We start from the raw sequence: 21452 nt of genomic DNA, 5'->3' as shown, positions 1-21452 counted from the left end.
AGAGAAAGCAATAGTAGTAGTTCAGGTGAGGTGGTATCGATTTTTAGTCTAGAGTGGAGCAATGCAGATGGGTTTGAGATCTGTTTTGTAGATAGAAGTTTCGGACTTTGTGTAATGTAATTGATATGCCTGGGATGTAAGAAAATGGGGTCATGGGGCCTATCATCTATCTATTGCTGCATAAAAATTAATCAACAAACCTGAGTGTCCTACAACATTAAGTGACTGGGATGGTTGGTTAAGTAGATCTGCTGATATTGACTAGACTTGCTGTCATAATTGGATTTGCCTGGCTGTTGGTTAATCTCTAGGTCTCAGATGGGATGAGTGGGGTAAATTGGCTTTACCATACATGTTTGTCTAACAGGGTAACCTGAGCATATTCTGTCCATGGCAGAAATGAAAGTGAGCAAGTAGAAATACAACAAGCCACTTAAGGGCTAGGCTCAGAACTGATAACACTCCACTACTTTCTGTTAACCAAAACAAGTCATGGGATCACCCCATACCTCAACGGGTATGAAAATAGCCTCTGCCTTTAGTGAGAACTACAGTGTCACATAGCAAGGTCACAGATTCAGGAAGACATGAAGAATTAGGGCCATTTTGTAGTCAGATGCATGGAGAACTAAATAAGATTTTTAGCAACTGAATGTTATACTGTTCTTATAGTATAAGAGGCATATTTGAGTGGAAATGGATGTATCAAGAGTTCCTGATGAAATTTGAAATTCTGTAAGATATTCATCTTCTCTGTAAGACTTACTTGTCCATTCTTCTTCCCTCCTGTAGCAACTTGAATTCTTCTTAGGTTAAAGGAACTTGCTCAGTGGAGGTGGGATTCAAACCAAAGCAGTCTGATTCCAGAATGATTCCAGTTTGTTTTCTTGTAAGTATCATTTCCAACCCCACACTTAAGTTCTTGTAAATATTATCTTCTTAATTTTATTACATGCTTAATAATATTTTAGAACTTGTAGACAGATGCTCCTGGAAGCTTCCCAGTTAACTTGCCTCTAATCTGTGTCTTCATCCATTCCCCCAATGATACTGTCAGAGTGATTCTTCTTAAAGGAAAATTAGACCATGTCCCTTCTATTCTTAGAGGCTTTCAAGAGTTCTGCATTACTTACTGGATAAAGTCTAAGCACTTTAGCATGACTATAAGACCCCCAGGCCCTGATCCCTGCATATGTCTTTGTGTCCTCATCTGCCATTCTCTTTCATTTGTGCTCCAGAAGTACCAACTGCTCACTGCTGCTCATTGCTTCTTATCAATTGTGTACCATTTCATGCTTCCTTTTGTTCATAGAGTCTAGCTAACTTTTCTTGGAAAAAGTTTTCTTTTCTTCCTTTCCTTGTCCATCTGGTAAATGCCTAGTTTCTATCACCACCCTGATAGAGCATCACCTTCCTGTGATGCCTCAGACAGAATTCTCTCTTTTATACTTTTTTGGGAAACTTTTATGTCACTTCATTTTTGTATGTATCACATTATGTTTTATTGTTAGCATGTCTGTCTTCTACTTTAGTTTGTGAGCTTCTTTATGATTGTTGAGTAGTAGAATTAAATCACCCAGCAAAATGACATTTGGCTAAACCTTCAACACCTGTCAGGATGGAAACTGGCAGCCACCCTAGCTGCTCCCCCAGGGTGAAAACCAATAGAATAGCAAAATCTTGGCATTCACTTCTGCTGCACCTCCATAAATCACATGTGAGCGAACTATCCTGCCCCTCTTGTCTCCGCACCACTGTCAAAATTAGTCTGCCCTGGCATCATTGAAAAATGTCATGGGGAAGGAGAGATATATATAGTCCCCTGACCATGCACACTCTATCTTCTCTCCTCTCTAGTAGATACCAGAGTGCTCTCTTATTAGTGGGTCCTACCCCTCACTCAGGGAATCCCCCTTGCTTTGCACATGCCTATGTGAGTAATAGTTTAAGTTATTTGTAGTCTCTGGCTTGGGTGTGGTATGTTTTGACATATCTTTAAAAAGGTAGACCCTATGCATCATTATGGCCAGGGGATCAGTATAAAATTTGTTTGTTCAACCAAGTTAGTATAGGTCACTAAAATAAGTGCCTTAGTGAATTGAGCACAAGAATGATCTTAAAATTGTGTTTTTAAATGAGTGCTTGAGGAATTTGGGTTTCTCTGAAGAATTTAAAATATTTTACTTAAAATGTTGATTATAGTCTTATTTTAATTAATTAGCTCTTTTCACACAGACATACAAAGCACAAAAGAGGATTCTAGGCCAGCCCTAGTGGATTAATGGTGCCTTAGCTATTTAAGGCTTTAGTACACTTTTAAGTTCTCAGGTTCTGCAAGTTGGTACAAATGCAAAGAAGAATGGGCAGCTGAAATCTTTCCGAACAGACTTTTTTCACCCTCTCTGGGCCAGAGAACTGATTAGACGAAAGAACCTCAAATGTGGATTAGGAATGACTTATCTTCTTAACTTTAGGCACATGAACATCAGAAAAAGAGCTATCCTAATAGCATTAGGAATCCTGGTTGTGCTAATCCAGTTTATGAAATTTTAGATCACTTATGGGTCGTTCTCAGACAATGGGAAAATAGGATTACTAATAGAAGAAAGTTGTTAATAACTATTGACTGAATGTTCACATATATCTTTATCCCTTTACTTATCAGAGTATATGATCTGTTTTCGTTCTTGTTGCCCTACTTAAAGTGTTTCTTGAGATCGTGTCCCTGTTTGTTTGTCACTGTATGGTAGACCCCAGCACTTAGTAAGTGGTTATTAAATATTTTATGCTATTGTAAATGGTAATTTTTAAAATTTGAATTTCTGATGTTAGATGCTAACTTATGGAAATAAGCTTAATTTTTGTAATGATGTTGTATCCTTCAATTTTCATAAACTCATTTATTCTAGCAGCTTTTTTTTTATTTTTATTTTTTTTATTTAATATTTTTATTTATTTCTAGGAGAGAGAGACAGCGTGAGCAGGGGAGGGTCAGAGAGAGAGGGGGTCACAGACTGAAACAGGCTCCAGGCTCCGAGCTGGCAGTCAGCACAGAGCCCGACGCGGGGCTCGAACCCACGAACTGCGTGATCATGACCTAAGCGAAAGTCGGACGCTTAACTGACTAAGCCACCCAGGCGCCCCTATTCTAGCAGCTTTTTAAGTAGAGTCCATCATTTTTTTTCTAATAGAATATCATGTTGCTGTAAATAAAGACAGTTTTACTTTTTCTATTCCAATCTAGATGCTTTTTATTTCTTTTCTCACCTTACTTCATTGACTAGAGCCTCCAGGACTGTGTTAAATAGAAATGGTGAAAGAGGACATTTTGTCTAGTTCCTGATCTTAAGTAGAAAATATTGAGTCTATTATCATAAAGTGTGATGTCAGCTATAGCTTTTTTCATAGATGTCCTTTATCAGGTTGAGGAAATTTTCTAACTACTGAGGGTTTTGAATCAGGATTGGATGTTTTTGTCAAATATTTTTTTGTATTCATTAAGATTATCATGTAAATATTATTTATTAGTTTGTTAATATGGTGAATTATATTTATTTTTTAGAATATTAAACCAACTTTGCATTTCTGGGATAAACCAGAAACATATATTATCATTTTAACCAACTTTTAGATTCTATTTAGGGTTTCACATCTATGTTCATGTAGGGTATTAGGCTATAGTGTATTGTTTATTATAACGTTTTGTCTAGTTTATGATGGCTTTGAAGAATGAGTTGGAAATTGTTATCAGCTCTTAACTTTTCTGGAAGATTTTGTACAGATTACTATTATTTCTCCCTTCAGTGTTTGGTGGACTTCATCAGTGAAGCCATTAAGCCTGAAGCTTTTGGGGTTTTTTTGACAGAGTTTTAATGACAAATTCTATTTCTTTAATGGAGATAGGACTCTAGCTTATCTGTTTCATTTAGGATATCTATTTCATAAGATTTGTTAGTTTGCATCTTTCAAAGAATTTATGTGCTTCATCTAAGCTAGTGAATATATTGGTATAATGTTGTGTATAATAATTCCATATTATTTTTTAAATATCTGTAGAATCTGTAGTTATGTTGGATTTCTCATTCCTGATATTGGTAATTATATCTTTTTCCTCTTTTTCCACTGGTAAGTCTGGCTAGAGGTTTATCAATTTTATTGTTCTCAAAGAACCATCTTTTTTAATTTAAAATTTTAATTATTTTTTTCATGTTTATTTATTTATTTTAAGAGAAAGTGTGTGCAAGCAGGGTATGGGCAGAGAGAGAGAGAGGGGGAGAGAGAGAATCCCAAACAGGCTCCGTGCTGTCAGTGCAGAGCCTGACACAGGGCTTGATCCCATAAATTGTGAGATCATGACTTGAGCTGAAATCAAGAATCAGAGCCTAAACTGACTGAGTCAGTCAGGAACCCCAAAAACTCATCTCTTTAAACCTATGTGTATATATGTGTTTGTGTTTAAACTGAACTTCTTGTTGACTGAATATAGTTTGATCTTTTTTATTCAATCTGATAATATGTAATATGTGTCTTTTAGTTGGGATATGTAGACCATTCATATTTAATGTAACTATTGATCTGATTAAATTTGAGCCAACCATCTTATTGTTTTCTGTTCATTTCTTCTATTCTGTGTCCCTCCCTTTTTTTCTGCCCTCTTTTGGATTAATCAGTTTTGTTATTGTTAATATCATCTAGTATATTTTCATATCAGACATTGTAGTTTTCATCTCTAGAATTTCCGTTTGGGTCTTTTTAAAGTATCTCCCATATCTCTTCTTAAATTTTTGAATGTTTTACTATACCTGTCTAGTAACTATAGCATATGTGTCAGTGTCAATTGACTACTTTTTGTCTTAATTATGGGTTATATTTTTCTGCTTCTTTGCATGCTTGGTAATTTTATTAAATACCAGGCATTTAAATTTTTATCTCATTGGTTGCTAGATTTATTTATATTTCTTTAAATGTTTTTGTACTTTGTTCTGGGACTCAGTGTTTTTGGAAACCGGTCCTTTTGAGTTTTGTTATTAAGATTTCTTAACTGGGATTGAAGCAGTGCTCAGTGTAAGGCCAACTTTTCAATACTGTCCAAATACTGAGGCAGAATTTTTCTGTGTGTTCTACCAAATTCTCCATGAATTGTGAGATTTTCTAGTCTGGATAGTGGGAATAGAGAGGTCCTACTCTCAGATCAATGTGAGTGACTTTAATTTCCTCTAATTCAGTCAGATTCCTCTTGGCCTTGGGTAATTTGTTTACATAAAAGCAATGATAAATATTTCAGCAGAATACTTAGGGGGACATGATTAGAGCTTCAGAATCCTCTTTGTAGGTTTCCCCCCTCTGTAGGACTCCTTCTTGTGAACTTTAAGTCACTGCATTCTCCCCAGATTCTCAGCTTCATCTCTCAACTAGAATCTTCTAGGTTCTGTCGAGGTTCACTTTCTGGGCATCACAGCACAGAAACCTTTCATTAGCACTAAGCTGGTGCAATTGGGTGACTTACTTTATTTAGTGATCATTATTGTATGATATTGAATATCTTGGACACTGTTGTTTTAATTTTTATTATTTCAGGCAAGAGAATAAATCTAGTCTTTAAGAGCTTTATTTTGGTTGGGAACTGAGGTTCACCAACTGATGAAAATTTTTTTGACATAAATGTCAGAGACCTGCTTAAACTTCATATAGAACAATTTGGGGGTGGGGGCTGTGTTACATATCTTTGGAAGTGTGAGATTATAGCATTTTATGACTGAAGGCATTGGGTGTAATATGATGCTAATGCAGGCTGGATAATGCAGGAGGCAAGAAATTTTAAAAAGACTGCTAAGACTTATAGTGTGTACACTGTGTATATGGTGGTGAGTCAAAAGACAAACTCCCTTTTTAAGAAGTTTTTTATTTAAATAATCTACACCTGATGTGGAGCTCGAACTCAGGAACTCCAAGATCAAGAGTTGCATGCTCTTCTGACTGAGCCAACCAGGTGCCCCAAAGTCCCTTTCTTCATTGTACTTCATTACAGTTTACATGAGCACAAGTGTTTGATTGCCTAATTTATTATTTTTTTGCATTCACTGAGATATTTTCTTTAATTAGGATAAATAATATAACCCCAAGAATATATAACATATTACATGCATTACCTCAGAGCTTTGTATTTCCCCATTATGACACCTGTATTGTATTATAATTGGCAATTTATTTGCTTCTCTAACCAATCTGTTAGTTTCTCTACATAAAGCTTACGGTGTTTTATTTAGCCTTTTTTTCCCATTGTCTGGTACAATGCAGAGCACATAGCTGGTATAAGTGAGTGAACAAATGAATGGATGATTAGATGAATGAATGGTATAAATTTTCTGTATCAGAGTTGACTGTCAAGGACATTATTTTGGATAAATGGATCTTTTGGTTACTTTTAGGTCACTGTTCTGACACCTACCAGTCCAAAATAGCCAACATATTTATTCTCAAGCCCAAATGAGATTGATGTGTAAAAATAATAGGGTTATGTGCTCAGTATATGGGTTTTGTTGTTGTTGTTTGTTTGTTTTGTTTTGTTTTTGGTAAGTAAGCTTCACTCCCAGTGTGGAGCCCAGTGTGGGGCTTGAACTCATGATGCTGAGATCAAAACTGAGCTGAGATCAAGAGTCAGATGCTTAACTGACTGGGCCACCCAGGTGCCCCTCAGTATATCATTTTCAAAGTTTTAATGCTAATCTGTGTGACAACTTCAAGCTTTTTTTTTTCGGCCTTCAAATTTAAATAAACAGTAGTACTTCCTAAATTCAAGCAAGTGAGAAGCTAATTACATATCCATTTGAGCTATATCCAGTACTTACTTCATGATATGGCAAAGGCAGCTCTGTGATCTTACAATGTGAAGCAATAAATAGATAGATGATAGATAGATAGATAGATAGATAGATAGATAGATAAAATTTTTAAAAGGCAGCAGTTAATTGTGGACCATGACCTTGGCAGCAGGATCCACATATGGGCCTCTAGGACCAAGAACAATGCCTAAAATGAATGAACAAAGAGGTGAATGAACAACACTTCCTCCTTCTCAAGGCTAATTCAGTATCTCAAAATGACTCTGGAAGCATAACTGAAAAAAAGGAAAAGGTAAACCCATTTAGCAAGGTAACATCTATATCTAATGAAGATGCTATTATTATGGTTTATGAAGAGAATACCCATTTTTTAAAAATACTTTGTGTTCAATAAAGCATATATTTTATAAATGGCCTTGGGCCACTGTAGAAAATGGGATTTTTTTAAAAGGATATTTGTGAAATATAATGCTTTAGTTCAGCCCAAACTATTCAAGCCAGGATTCAACACCCTGAATTCCAATCAAGTTTGTAAAATGAAGTGTCATATTGAAAATCTCTGTCAGAATTAAGTTGCTTCTCAGGACAGAATAGTACAAGGGCGCACAGGGGAAGAGAAGGAGAGAAGCCATGCATAAAAGAAAACATGGTAAAGTTGTGCATAAGTTATGGAGCTTTAATGATATTTTATAATTCAACATTTGGTCAAATATTTGATATCAAATATAATTATGAAAAAGTAAATATCAGAAAAGAATCCATTAAAGATGCTCAAGTCAGACTTGTCAAATTAATTTACTAATTAAATAATTAACTTATTTCCAAACTCTGCTTATGTTACATATAAAAAAAAAAAGGCTGGGGGGGAAAAAGTCAAATTAGATTCTAATAGCTTACCATGCAAACTGTTTTGTTTTTGTTTTTATTTTTCTGTTTTGTTTTGTTTTTACCATGCAGGCTTTGAGGATTAGTTTGTAACTGCTGATAATGGCACAAAAATGTGCATTAGAGGTGTGAGGTATTCTGTGAAACTGCTATGATGTCTTCTTTTTCAGGCATCAATCATAAATGCAGAAATTCACATTCAGTCAGCTTTGCTTGCTTTTTTTCCCCACTATAAATCTCTCATGATCTTTCTTCAGCTAAATTCATTATAATTCCCTGGTCATATACAGTTGTGTCAATTATGCCAAGAATCTAGATCTGAAAAATGACTTTGATTTTTAGTGTTCATACTTCTGAATGGACACTACAGAATTTTTGTTTGAATCATCTACTGTTAAGTTACTTTTTAATATATTTTTGTATGAGGACACATTTCTGAGTGTGTGATGTATTATTATTTATATTTATTAATTACGAATTTCTTTTAACAACTGATTGAGAAAGGCTCCAGTTGCTCTGAAATTACATTTTAACTGTTACATTCAAAAGATCTATTTTAGATTATAATGGCTGTGAAACTCCTAACTAGTAGAAGATAAATTTGAAAGAATCAGTATAAAGTTCACATTTGAAATAGGGTAGAAGAAACAAATAGTGGTGCCATCTCTTCCCTGAGGGGCATTAAATGAATTTCTTTACTATGTAATGGAGGAAAACTATTTAATCAGTTGTTGGATCATTGGACTCTTTCAGAGCTTCTGGGAAGGTAAGAGGTGAAGAGAAAAGGAAGGGACAAAAAGTTCCTTCTTCCTCCCTGCTCGATATCCAAAATTGGATTAAGTTGGAAACATTAGCTGGGTTAACAGAAATAAATAGACCTATTGGTCTTTATTGAATTAACAGATTAATATAGTAAAACTACAATCAATTCAATAAACATTTCAGTCATATCAATGGCTCGTCATATTTACTTTAACTAGACCAACTCAGAATCCAAGATTAGTATAAAGGAGCTTAGAGGTTATCTAGTACAAACCTCCCATTTTACATGTTAGGATATTTAAGTTCAAAAAGTTTATCTAACTTATTAGTAAAAGTCAGAGGTCTTATTGCTTTTACTCTTAACTTAGAATTGAAATGGCCTTGGTATGGAATATAGCAACTAGATTTGAAGTATGTCAAAAAACCCCGCTTTTAGTTGTGTGTCAAGCCAATCAGAATTAAGCTATAATCATGCTAAATTCAAATAGTCATGTTAGTTAAAATCATGCTACATGAGAGATAAAGCAGCATTTACCAAATCTACATCATTGTAAGAATCACCTGGGATCTTGTTAGAGATGCAAATTCTCTCTCTGAAGATTCAGACTCATTAGATCTGAGTTGATAGATTATGCAAGATTGAGAAACATTATAAGGGCACGTGGGCTAGCTAACTTAAGGCAGGCACAATAGAACTTCGATGCTTGTTATCAGGGGAAGAAAAGCTTAAAAGGCAAGATCAGAGGTAGAGGCAGGGGACCTTGGTCTTATTGGTTAGAGCATGCTTCAAGTTGAGGTTCATTCAGGGTCATTGTTGGCTCTGAGGAAAGACTCAATTCTCTAGAATGACCTCATTGGTGCTGCTTCTAGTATTGTCTCATTAATTCCAGTTTACTTTGCTATGTCAAATTATAAGCTCCTATAGTTCCTGATGTTTCCAAAGTCTGGCATCATTGTCACTTGATTCAGATTGCTGGAATTAAAACAAAATGGATTCCATAGGGAAGGTGAAGAAAACTTATACAGAGGAATTCTTCCTGTTAAAGATGATTTAAGGGGCGCCTGGGTGCTTAGTCGGTTAAGCGTCTGACTTTCGCTTGGGTCACGATCTCGTGGTTCGTGGGTTCGAGCCCCGCGTCGGGCTCTGTGCTGACTGCCAGCTCAGAGCCTGGAGCCTGTTTCAGAGTCTGTGTCTCCCTCTCTCTCTGACCCTCCCCTGCTCACGTTGTCTCTCTCTCTCTCCTAGAAATAAATAAAAACATTAAAAAAAAGATGATTTAAAAATTTGCCTTTTAAAAATCATTGGCTGAGATTGTAAATGTACAACTATCTCTTTAACAGTGGTGGGACTGCTTCATTCTCTTGAGTGCTTTAGCATCCGAATCTTGTAGAAAAGGGATGCCTTTTGTTGTGACAGGAGGCTGTGGAAAAGGTTTTATGCTTTCACATGATCTGGAGAGCTGTTCAATTCTGGCTTAATTCTCAGAGCATCACATGGCTCCTCTGAGAGGTTGTGTTTTTTGTTTTTTTTTTTCCTGGTGGAAAGGATCTCTTAAATTATTTTACCTCCTTGTGCCTTTGTTTCTTCTTTAATATGCCAATAATAATTATACCTACCTCAAAGAGTTCTTTTGAGAATAAAATAAATTATTAATGTAAAGTCCTTAGTATACTGCCTAGCAACAAGTGCTCAATAAATGTCAGCTATTATTATTACTGACACTTCAGAAGAAGCATAGTTATGATGCTGGGGTAAGACAGAAAAGAATCATTGGATCATGTGGAAGATTGATGACAAATGGTGGCCATGGTCATGCCCTCTGCAATCTGTCTTTAACTCTTACTATCAAGAAATGGAGTCTGTTTTCCCACTCCTTGAAACTGGGCTGGTCTGTGACTTCCTTAGAGCAATGGAATGTGGTAGAAGAGATGCTGTGCCAATTCCAGGCCTAATCCTCCAGAGGTGTTGCCCAAGTCCACTCTGTGTCTTGGGACTTTTGACTCTTCCATGAAAAAAAATCCCAGGCTAGCCTGCTTAGAAGGTGAGAGACCACATGAAATGAAGACAATTCACCTCAGCTGAGGCCATTCCAAGTCAAGTAAGACCAGAAAAACTGTCCTTCTGAGCCCAGCTGAAATTGTTTAACTGCAGAATTGTGATCTAAATGGTGATGTTAAGCTTTTACATTTTGGAAGTGGTTGTTAAAGGGGTAGAGGGCTTTTGGAAAGAGAGGTAAGTTGTGGGAAGGTGTCCAGAAAACGGATAGTAAGCAACAGTTTAATAAGGTTTGTTAACCAGATTTGTCAGTGCCTTCTCCATTGTTGTGTTGTTGAATTCTCCTTTTCCTGGAATAGGAAAGGGGAGCATCTTTACAAATGGAAATTTCCTCCATAAATGTGAATTTCTTTTACAAAAGGGAAACGTGTGCCCTGATTTTAGATCTTTTTCTGGGTGTTCTGGTTCTCAGTAGCCTTTAGCTCAAAATAACCCACATGCCAAAGAGGCATATTTTGGGGTGGTGTATTCTGGTACTGTTTAAGATACAGAAGGAAAAAAAAACCCAAAATTTCTGGTCTTAAGGAGTTGTATTAATTTCCTATTATTACCACACACTTAGTGACTAAAACAACACACATTTATTATCTTATGGTTCTAGAGGTCAGAAGTCTAAGTCACTTTCCTTCTGGAGCCTCTAGGGGAGAATCTATTTCCTTGAGTTTTCCTGCTTCTAGAAGCTGCTTCTATTCTTCAGCATGTGGCCCCTTCTGTTTTGAAGCCAGCTGCACAGCATCTTCTCTGTTTTTTGCTTCCATCTCTTCATATCTCTTTGTCTCTGATATTCTTCCTGTCTTTCTTTCATAAGGACCCTTATGATTATATTGGGTCTACCCAGATAATCTGTGATAATTGCTCTATCTCAGGATCTTTATTTTCATTACATTTGCTATGTTTTTAGTTGTTGTTGTTATTTTTTTTTAAGTTTTATAAGGTATTTAATCGGGTTTTTTTTGGCATGAGGAGATGAACTTGTTTGGGGGCCTGTTATTCAACCAGAGACAGGAAAATGCATTTTAGTAAAGCTCATCTTTATAGGATAAAGCCCAAATTTTTGAATGAGTCAGACAAATTTTTATGATGTTCTTTCTTCCCATCTGTATCTCCAGTAACTCCCTGCCTCAAATACATAATTCAGCAATCCTGCTTCTATTACTCCTCCCTAACAGAACAGATCTATATCTTATCCCTTTGATTCGCCCTTTTCCTGAATACCCCTTCTCAACATCCCAGTACCCACTGCGAGGAAAAATACTCAGCTAGGGGCATTGCCTTATCTGAGAAATAGCATCCCTCTTATTTACTCCCAAAGGACCCTTTGCCTGCCTCCACCACTGACTTTATTACACTAGACTAGAACTGTTTATGTGTTGGCTGTCTTGCTCCATTACTCAAAAGCTCCTTGAGAGTAGGGAGAGTGTCATTCATTTTTCTAGCCTCATCACTTAGCATAGTATCTGGCACACAATAAGGGCTTAAGAAATGTTAAATGAATGAGTATCACTGAAATTATTTATCTATTACTAATTATAAAAGGAAGAAAAGTGGAAAAAGTTGAAGGCGATTTTATCTTGAACTGTTAAGAAAGTTTTTGGTTAAGAACAGATTTCTTGCAGAGCTTGAAGAAGGAAAGGCAGACAGGGGAAAGATGAGATGAGATGTACATGACTCACAGGCAGTAATAACAAGAGCCAGAGGCGCTGAAGCTTCAGGGCTGCTCCTCTCAGTTGGGGTGTTTTTGATGTGTGCCTGCTTTGATCCCTGCTGTGTAGCTATGGCCCAGGATGTTCTAGAATGAAAAAAAAACCTACTTACTGTTTCCTGTTTCCAAGATCCAGGGTGTGTTACAGAAGAAACACATGGTGGGGGGTTGGTGGCAAAAGAATATCATTTCCCAAAGGTAAATACTTTCTCCAATATGTCTTCAGAGCTGAAGCAAAAGAAAAGAGGATGCACAGAGATGCCATTGCAGTGTGCAGGAGAAAAGCAGAAAGCAACATAAAAGCAGAGACAAGAGGAAAACACAGAAGGGTGAGGTCAGCAAAGCTGTACTGATTGGTAATGGCAGCAATGGCACACTGAGCCATGCATGGAGGGATTTTGTCAGCCTCTTATGGGTACAACACATGGGTACGCAGAAAGTGACATCTTAAGTGCTCTTATACTCAGGAACAGGACAACACAGTTGACAGATCATGATGGGGGGCAAAAGACACACAGAATCACACTGCTACCCCTTCCTGTATGGGAGGCCTAGTGGAACTTCTACTGTGAGTTTATTTTTAGAAGCATGAATTATGTCCAAGTTAAATCAATCTTATTAAATTTATCTGAGATATGGATTCAGTTATTCTCAAAAATTCCTTTTTGAAATAGAGCTTCCAGTTTAGAAGTATACTAAATTTGTACAACAGTCAGATCCTATTGACCATCTCAGACTAGACTCTTCTAAATGTACTGGTACTTTAATCTTCCCAACTTGGTAGAGAGAGAAGAGAATATGGATTTTTAAAAGGAAGGAGTTCGTGGAACAGGCTTTGGGGAGTTACTTTGGGAAAATCAAGCACTATCATGCCACACATATTAAACAGTTTAAGAGGCAAACAGCTGGGGCTGTACCTAAGCAAATTATCTGATAGCACTTGATTAAAGAAAAGGAAGTTCTTTCTAAAATATGCTATTTTTTAGAGTTAATTGTCCCAGCTCCCATATCCTGGTATTTGATGGGGTATGTAAGCTGAGGTCAAAGTCACTGAAGTTCCACAAAAGCCTGAAATCACATGATTTATCACACTAGAAAACAGACACCTTGTCTATTTTATTACCACTGGAAAAGTTCCTGCACGTTGTGGACACTCAAAAAATAGTTGACAGAATTAACACAAGTAGAGAGAAGCTGAGACACTGAATCTATAAAACTTGTGAATGGGGTTAACAATTGGGATGAAACATGATTGCCTGAAGTCCTGTGAGCCTCTGAGACTTGCTTGGGCCCCTGCAATTTGGTCCCAGGATAAAGCTAATAATATTAATAGCTGTATTTTAATTGAGGGTGCATTGTGTACTACATTGTGAGCTGGACATTTTAGATATATTGTTTCCAACCCTCAAAAGAACTCCCCAAAGTACATAGTATCATCCCTCTTTTACACATAGGGAAATAGGCGGTGAAAAGTTAAATAACTTTTCCAAAGTTACATGGCTAGTGAATGAGGGAACAGTAACTCAAACCCAGATCTGACTGCTAAATCAGTGTTTTGTACTTATACCACACTATCTCCAACAATGTATATATTCCGAAAAAGATTATTCCTTGTAATAAAATTAGTACGTGCTTATAATAAATACAGGAAATATAGAAACATATAGGGGAAAAATCAGTAATGACACCTCCCCTGCTTTGTAAACATATGGCAATGCAAGTAACTGATTCTCATTATTTGCAATAATGTTCTATAAAGTCACCATGTTTACTGAATTAGGAAATACTGAAAACTTGCTTCTAGAATAATTAAAAGTTTAGGTTCCTGTGAGATTCTGGTCACATTTTCATCAATCCATTAATTCATAACTTTGTTTTGTGTGTGTTTGTTTAAAAACATTATTTAATATATGTTGATTCATTAACATTAACTCACAGCCAATAGTGCTATAACTCATGCCTGAATGAAGCTTATCTAACGTATGCATTTTCTGTAAGACACATTCCAGTTTTGGTGTGCTTAGGGACAATAGCACTTCAGCTCTATGCTTGGGGTTAGTTTTAAACAGTGAAACCGCGGACAAAAAGCACAATAATGCAAAAAAAAACATAGCACCACATAGACTGCAATAAAAGGATAATTATTTATAGTATGAGTTGAAACAAGAAGGCAGAGCGTCACCTTGTTCAACCTTAATTGGAAACACACGTGTTGGTGATTCAACTATTATGCCACTCTGGGTATGTCTGGGGATGACCATGAAGGTATCAGTTTGAGAGTTAGAACAGATGAGTTCACAAATACGGAGTTGTGAATAATGAGAATCAAAATACTGATTGGTTCTGTGAAAATCATAGACACTGTACAAGAGTTTTTCAGAAACATTTATTCTATAAAATCTCATTTAGAGACTTTGGTGCCTCATGCCCAAGACAAATCTATCCAGCTTGCCATTTATTTCATTTAACATCTCTTGAGACTCTCCTAAGTGTATGCTAGGCACTGTGATAGGTATTGGAGATAACGATGAACAAGACAGTTCCTAGCCTGTAGAAGCTCATGGTTTAATGGAAGGAGACAGACATGTAAGCAAATTATTTTCACAAATTGTGGTATGCTCAGTACGGGACATAGGCATGGGGTCTTTTGGGAGCACACACAAGAGAGCCACTTCATAGAGGAGTGGGTGCCTCAGCTAAGTACTAAGGACACAGTCTGATTCAGTCAGGTGAAGATGGGAGGCAGTGGTGACCGTTACTGTAAATAACACACAATGACATAGTAGATGTTAACAAAGGCCAATTAATTTGATTCAGAACTCTTTGGAAACCAGAAGTAAAATGATAAATTACTAATTATTCTGGCCTGTGTCTTCATATAGCACAGATTTTACTGTATTTCTTCTGGCTCAGTCTGGATTTTATGGATCATCATAGCATAATTCATGCTTACAACATGTCTTAAATGTTGGATAAGTAAAGGATCTTGTCTTGGTGTTGTATTTATCAAGGTAACTGTAATTTATGTCAGCTTTCTACATAAATGATAAAATCCCCCAAGGCAAAGATTTTTCTGAGTTCTTTGTAGAAAGGTCTACAAAGAGAAATAATTGTCTATTACATAATATGGGTTCCCTGGAGAGTATATATTAAGAATTTAGAAAGTTTATCCCAAATCTGAATTGTCCAAGTATGCCTTTAACTTTTCTGTCCTGTTTCATTTAGAAGCAAAGACTTGGGGGGTGGGAAGAGGTAATTATCATTTTTTAAAATGTTTATTCTTGAGAAAGATTGAGCAAGCACAGGTGAGGGAGGGAAGGCAGTGAGAGACGGAGGCACAGAATTCGAAGCAGGCTCCAGGCTCTGAGCTGTCAGCATAAATCAACCCAACATGGGGCTCAAACTCAGGAAATGTGAGATCATGACCTGAGCCAAAGTCAGACACTTAATCAAGTGAGCCACCAGGTGCCCCTCATTTATTTTTTGTATAAGTATAATCTCATATATTTTCCTTTTCCAGACATTTATATTTGTTTTTACTTGAAAAAATGATAGAATTTAGAACAGTTACAAGGATATACATATTAAAAAATAAGCCTTCATATCCCTCAAATTCAGCATTTACTGTTTATCAATTTCTTGTTATCTTGAGGAAATATTCTTTGCAGTTATCTATATTTATATATATTTAAAATGTAAAAGGAATAAAAATGAAAACAGAGGGCACAGTGGATAATAAGTATCCTAAGAAGACAGTTCCTTCAAATGCCATTTTCCCCTGAAAGGTAATGGTATATTTTACAACTCTTAAACAGATTGGGTACAAAGGCAATAAACAGGCTTTAGATTTTCTTGTTTGTTTTAGTTTTAAGGGAAAGGGAACTGTTGTTCATTGGAGAACATTGTATGCATATTCTATGCTAGGTAGTTTATACATGGTATCTCATTTGGGCTCTCAAAGATGTCAAGAAGGAAGTATTATTCTCATTTTATAAATATGGAAATTGCATGTCAGAGAGATTAAAAATGTTAATTTAATGGAACCACAATTAGAACCCAGTCCTGCATGATTCCAGTATTTATGCTTATTCCATATATATTCCAGGTCCTATATATTATATTTATTATTTTGGCTATAAATATACATATGACAATTGATATTAGCTCAGTGGTTTAAAAAACCCTTAACAGGAATTTCTAACTAAATTTATGCTTCTTAAATTTGTGCTTCATATCACTTTGTATTTGACATTATAAAGCCATAAATATTCAGTAGAGTCAAATCCCTTTTAAGAAGACAACCCATGACTAATAAGAGCTGCATCACAGGAGACCTGCAGATGGCACTGCTGCCCATGAGTCACCCAAATCAAACTTAACTAATAGTTTAAGTAGACAAAAGGTAGTCATTTTGGGAATTATCCAACAGTGATTCTAAAAGTTAAATTCAACCAACATTTGGGGGATTTATAGATTGTGTGATTCCTTCCAATTTACTGATGTTGAAATTTAATTTTCAGTTTAATGAACAATGAGTATAATGCTTGATAATTTCTAGCCTAGCAGTAGGTGTAATAAGTCTTAGTGGAGGAGAACAAGAGTATCAATTAAGCTGGGGAAGAGAAAGAAATTTGGACTCTTTCCTTGAGCATAAGGTGCTGCCTGGCAAATCAGATCATGAGAATCATGAGACAGAATGCAGTCTTCAGAACTTCCAAGTACCTTGAAAGCTGATGAAAACACACAAATGTAAAAATCTGAAACACTGTACATAATGAACAAGAATGGTAGGTCTTTATCATTGTATTTTTAGCTTCAGCATGAAGTTTTGGGAAATTTATAAGCAATCTCAAATCCTCCCATCCAAGTACTAACCAGGCCCGACCATGCTTAGCTTCCGAGATCAGACGAGATCAGGCGCGTTCAGGGTGGTATGGCCGTAGACAAGCAATCTCAAATCCTAACCAACTACTGAAGTTTTAGAAGACTAAAAGAGCTACTTTCTCTTGAGTCATTAAGAGACATAAAGTCCCAGAGAAAGAACTTCAAGATTTTCATAGGGCTGTATCTGGTTGGTGAGATTATGGGTGATTTAAACTTTCATTTCCAAATCGTCTACAATAAACAGAAATTACTTTTTAATAAGAGAAATTAAAATTAGTAAATGCTAAAGTAAAAAGTAAATGAAAACTGATTCTCACAACCTCTCCTCCATCTGTCCCTCTTTATCTCTTGTCTCATATTAACAGAAATCTTCCCCACCATCCTCTCACCGCTTTTTGTTCATTTTAATGCTAGGGGTCCTCAGTGATGAGGTGTTCCACACAGACCCCCTTTCAGTGCTATGTCATGAATTCTCCCACCTGCCAGGAATATTGGTTGCAGTCCTCTTTAGGAAGGAAGTTGTCTCACCCAAGATTACACTTCCTCTTCAGAATCAACCCATATTAGGTGACTGGTTTACATAACGCTACAAAGGCCTAGCACTTTCTTTCAGTTTGGGACAATTCTGAATAGCCATCCCAGCTTCAGAGCCCCTCATGGGATCAGCTGAGGCCTCTCTTGCAATTGCATTGTAGTTCAACTTTTTCTTTTCCCCTATTCCAGCTCCATCACTTTCTTACAAGTGTTCCTGAGCATACTTTCCAGTAACATCCTATGCCAATATTTGTCTCAAAATGTGGGGAACATGACCTACAGTAGAACTAAGACTAGTTCCAGGAAGCTGACTAAAATTGAGTTTTAGAGTCAGATCAGCCAATGGCTGGCTCATAATGAGGGGGCTATCATAGGTGGTTGGTAAAGTACTAATAGTCCCTGCCCAACTTTTATTGGTGGTGGACTACCAACAACTCCTAGCCAGAATAGGAAATCTAAAACAATATCATTCAATTGTTTTCTGGGATTGCTTTTTTACAAGTCTACTGTTATTTTATTTTCCTGTATAAATGTTTTTCTCTGGATTAAAAAAAATGTTTATTATTTTGAGAGAAAGAGAGAGTGCATGTACATGAAGGGGAGGGGCAGAGAGAGAAGGAAAGAGGGAGAAGTCAGCGTGGAGACCTACACAGGGCTCTCATGATGTAAGCTGAAATCAAGAGTCAGAAGTTTAACTGACTGAGCTACCCAGGTGTCCCTCTCTGGATACTTTTAAGATTTCTCTATCATTAGTTTTCAGTATCCTGATTGTATGTGTCTTGGTGTGGTTTTCTTTCTTTTGCTGGGGGTTACTTGAGCTTCTGTGGATTTTTGGCCAATAATTTTTATGTCCTCCTTTTTTCTTCTCTCATTCCTAGGCTCCTATTGTACACATTACTCAGTTTCATACTTTCACACAGTTCACTGAGGCTCTGTACTTTTTTCTCGTTTTGTTTTCTCTTTATCTTGAGTAGTGCCTATTGCTGTTTTCAAGTTTACAGATCTTTTCTTCTGCTAATCTAATTTGTTATTAGATTTTCTGTAGATCTTCTGTATCTAATTTGTTATTAATTTCATTATATATTTTTCATTTCAGATATTGTATTTTTAATATTTAGATCTTTTAATATTTGGATCTTTTTAAAAAATATCCTCTATTCTATCACTAGAATTGTATTTCCTTTATATTCTACAATAAAATTATAATTGTTAAAGTGTCTGTTAATTCCACTATATCTGTCATTCCTGGGTTAGTTTCTATTGACAAATTTTTTCTCCCTGTTTATGGGTTATATATTTTTTCTGTTCCTTTGCATGTCTGGTAATTTTTCTTTTCTTTTTATTACAACTTATTTTTCTTTTGAAGTATATTGGCATACAACATATTAGTTTCGGATGTACAACAAAATGATACAATATTGTATATATTATGAAATGATCTCATAGTAAGTCATGTCTGGTAATTTTTGATTAGATTCTAGACATTGTGATTTTTACATTGTTGAATGCTGGGTTTTGTTTTATTTTGAAAAGTATGGAACTTTGTTCTGGCACACAGGAAGTTACTTGATCAATTTGAACATTTTGAGGCTTGTTTTTAAGATTTGTTAGGGTGAATCCATAGCAGTTTTTATCTAAGCATAACTCTTCTGAAGATGCTACCCAATGCCCCATGTATTAGAAGTTCTATTCTGGCTGGTAACATGAACTATTTCCAGCCCAGCGAGGTCCAGGGATTATTTGGTTTACTGCTTTTAAGTTATTCTTTTGTTGGTCTTGTTGAATAGCAATCAACTGGCTTCCTTCACTGAACTCCATGACAATTATTACTCAGAAAAAAGTGTTTAAACTATTCTCTAAAGATCTCTGCAGATATCTAGAGCTTTTCGTTGTTGTTTTGCAACTCTTCAGTCATCCTGAACTCTGACCTCTAGCTACTAAATGTAGTGAGACACTGGGCTTTGTTTTGGTTCTCTCTCCCAGCACTGTGACCTGGCAATTGCTTCCAGGTAGTAATCTAGGGGCAATCATAAGGCTCACCACCTTTGTTTTCCCTTTTCTCAGTTATCATAGTCCCATGTTACCTACAGCCCAATGTCTAAAAACAGTTGTTTCATATAATTTGGTTTCCTAGTTGCTTATGGAAGAAAGGAGAATTCAGAGATCAACCAATGTATATGAATCTATGTTTTGATACAAAAAAAATTTTTGTCACTACTTTCACTTGTCTTCTACATTCTGCATTTCCTCCATGCACATTCTGAGGTTTTCAGGAGATAACAGCTAATCTGTATACCCTCCCACCCCCAGTTCTCAGAAAATAAGAAGTAAGATTCTGAGTCCATAAAAGAGCTATTTTTGAGTAATAAAAGATTCTTAGTTATTGTACTTTATTGTCGTTATAACTGTTAAGTTTATTCTAGTGAAACTGACTTTCTTTCTTTCAATTAAGAGTTTAATATTAAAACTAGCAATCCTTCATTTCCTCTCCTAGAAAGGCTTCAACGCCACACACACACACACACACACACACACACACACAGCCACACACACATTTTACCTCCAAAATCAAAGGGTGGTATATCTGTTGGATATATCCTGTCCCAGTCAGCAAGTGGACTCTGTCCTGCTTCTCCTGAGTGCTTCGGGTGCCCTTGCCATGCCCCTGGGACCTCACTGGTACCCACACCAAGCAAGGATCAGGGAACAGGCAAGGAGTCCTGTTCTTTCATGACCCCAAGTGATGAGTCCAAGGTTGATCAAGGACTGCTGAGTACAGCAACACTGCGGAACAGGCAGGGGCCCGTCGTTCTCAGAGCTGTGGCTTTTCTTCTTTTTTTTAAATGTAGTACCACAGAGAGAGTTTAGAGGGATTTTTGTTTCCTTGATTAACATGATTTTCCAGGTTGTTGCATCCAGGACATAGCAGCAGCCTTAGCCTTAAACTTTGTTTCTGCTCCTACCTTCCCCAGGAGCCCTGGGCAAGGTGAGCAGGGTCTGGCCACCTCCTGCCCAGCCACCCCATTGTAAGGAAACTTCCATCAGAAATTCAACTGGCATCCAAACCGCAAAAACAAAAAAACAAAAAACAAAACAAAACAAAACAAAAAAAACAAACCCCACAGGTTTCCAGGATATAAAATTTCAGAACTATCTCTAATTCCACCAAATATGAGGTCAAATTATTATCAATGATAGACATAGAAACACTGTGAGATATGAAGATAGAGATTTGGTAGAAAAGGAGTTTTAATCAGCAGAGATCTTGTTAAGGTCACTATAAAGAAAGAGAAAAGAAATGAGAAATTGAACATGGGCTTGGGTCTGTTTAATATTTAAATATATTGCCTCTTTTCATTACCAAAACAACTTGGTTAGATGGATATATTATTCATATTTTATAGATGAAAAAACTCAGAGTTTAAGTTTCCCAAAGATAGAATGTAGTCAGTAAAAATGTCACATACCTTCCACTACTGAATGTTAAATAACAGTTTGGACAATATGTGGGGAGAGTGGATCATTATGTGACAACCATCAGCAGAAGCTATTGGAGATAGGTGGTGGCAAGAACTACAATTTATAAAATAACCAGACAAATAAAATAATTTGATTTGGTATTAACTGTGTATTCCTACAAGTTTGTTAGACTATTTCATACCTTCTCTCTATTCTGTGCAATATCCTCCCCACCTGCTTTACTCTCAGCAGTTGACTCTCAGAATTTCTTTAAGCCATCAACATCAAATCAACCAATCAACCCATCTATATTTGAACTTAAACACTT

At 36.4% G+C, this 21452-nt stretch overlaps 1 long non-coding RNA gene across 1 annotated transcript in view; it reads left to right on the top strand.

Annotated features, from left to right (window-relative positions):
* LOC144241724 (uncharacterized) overlaps nucleotides 1-21452 on the top strand; it is a 168378-nt gene that overhangs the window by 137554 nt on the left and 9372 nt on the right. The window contains exon 8 of the long non-coding RNA XR_013338171.1: nucleotides 793-889. This is a non-coding gene — a long non-coding RNA (uncharacterized LOC144241724). The remainder of the gene's footprint in view (nucleotides 1-792; nucleotides 890-21452) is intronic.

Source organism: Crocuta crocuta, unplaced genomic scaffold (genome assembly GCF_008692635.1).
Source record: "Crocuta crocuta isolate KB4526 unplaced genomic scaffold, BGI_CrCroc_1.0 scaffold17, whole genome shotgun sequence".
In the NCBI taxonomy this organism is placed as follows: Eukaryota; Metazoa; Chordata; class Mammalia; order Carnivora; family Hyaenidae; genus Crocuta; species Crocuta crocuta.
This window is presented reverse-complemented; position numbering and strand designations above follow the sequence as displayed.